We start from the raw sequence: 1,882 nt of genomic DNA, 5'->3' as shown, positions 1-1,882 counted from the left end.
CGCACAAACCTGCGTCAGCTTTGAAGACCATCCCACTCGTCTGGCCTTTTGCAGTTTGGGGGCTGGACATGGTCGGCCCTTTGAGAACAGGACGAAGTGGCTTCATGCATGTACTGGTGGCAGTCGACAAGTTCACCAAGTGGATCGAGGCTAAACCAATCAAGAGCCTCGATACCGGTACTGCCGTTAGCTTCATCAGGGAACTAATATTCAGATATGGAGTCCCGCACAGCATCATTACGGATAATGGGTCGAACTTTGACTCAGAGGAATTCAGAACCTTCTGCAACTCCCAGGGCACACGGGTCGACTACGCATCAGTCGCCCATCCGCAGTCGAATGGACAAGCAGAGCGAGCTAATGGACTGATTCTCAAGGGACTGAAGCCGCGACTGATGCGTGATCTCAAACACGCGGCTGGAGCTTGGGTCGACGAACTTCCATCTGTACTCTGGGGACTGCGGACCACGCCCAATCGGTCGACCGGAAGAACTCCATTCTTCTTGGTTTATGGAGCCGAAGCAGTCTTGCCGAGTGATCTTCTCCACAATGCTCCTCGAGTCGAAATCTACAACGAAGCAGAAGCTGAACAAGCGCGGCAGGACGCAGTCGACCTTTTAGAGGAAGAAAGGGAGATGGCTCTGATCCGGTCGACCATCTACCAACAAGATCTGCGCCATTTCCACGCCCGAAATGTGAGAGGTCGAGCCTTCCAGGAAGGGGATTTGGTTCTCCGAGTGGATCAGCACAAACCACACAAGCTTGCTCCTTCTTGGGAAGGCCCCTTCATCGTCACCAAGGTTCTCCACAATGGGGCGTACCGTCTTTACAACGTCGAGCATAATATCGACGAGCCCCGAGCTTGGAACGCGGAGCTACTCCGCCCATTTTACACTTAAGTTTTATCACTCGGATGAGTTGCAATAAAGTTCTTCTGTAGTTCATGGGTTTAGAAATAATTGTGTCATCACTTTTTATTTTTGTCCACATAAAAACTCCCCCTCAGTGGGTGGCATAGCCGCGAATCCATTTCGCCTAAGTTTGTAAAAATCCTATCGAGTGGTGAGCCAGACTCACACTCGGAGGCTTAGCTGCGAATCCGTTTCGCCTAAGTTTATCAAAATCCTACCGAGTGGTAAGCCAGCCTTCCACTCGGGGGCTTAGCTGCAGTCCAAGGACTCGCCTAAGTTTATCAAAATCCTACCGAGTGGTAAGCCAGCCTTCCACTCGGGGGCATAGCTGCAGTCCAAGCACTCGCCTAAGTTGTGAAAATCCTACCGAGTGAAGAGCGATCCTCTCACTCGGAGGCTTAGCTGCAGTCCAAGGACTCGCCTAAGTTTATCAAAATCCTACCGAGTGGTAAGCCAGCCTTCCACTCGGGGGCTTAGCTGCAGTCCAAGCACTCGCCTAAGTTGTGAAAATCCTACCGAGTGAAGAGCGATCCTCTCACTCGGAGGCTTAACTGCAGTCCAAGGACTCGCCTAAGTTTATCAAAATCCTACCGAGTGGTAAGCCAGCCTTCCACTCGGAGGCTTAGCTGCGACCTCGCGCTCGCCTAAGTTATAAAAATCCTACCGAGTGAAGAGCGATCCTCTCACTCGGAGGCTTAGCTGCAGTCCAAGGACTCGCCTAAGTTTATCAAAATCCTACCGAGTGGTAAGCCAGCCTTCCACTCGGAGGCTTAGCTGCGACCTCGCGCTCGCCTAAGTTATAAAAATCCTACCGAGTGAAGAGCAACCCTCTCACTCGGGGGCTTAGCTGCAGTCCAAGCACTCGCCTAAGTTGTGAAAATCCTACCGAGTGGTAAGCCAGCCTTCCACTCGGAGGCTTAGCTGCAGCCTCGTGCTCGCCTAAGTTATAAAAATCTTACCGAGTGGAGAGC

Source organism: Triticum dicoccoides, chromosome 7A (genome assembly GCF_002162155.2).
Source record: "Triticum dicoccoides isolate Atlit2015 ecotype Zavitan chromosome 7A, WEW_v2.0, whole genome shotgun sequence".
NCBI classification, from domain to species: domain Eukaryota; kingdom Viridiplantae; phylum Streptophyta; class Magnoliopsida; order Poales; family Poaceae; genus Triticum; species Triticum dicoccoides.
The sequence above is the reverse complement of the archived record's forward strand: the minus strand, read 5'-3'. Positions refer to the sequence as shown.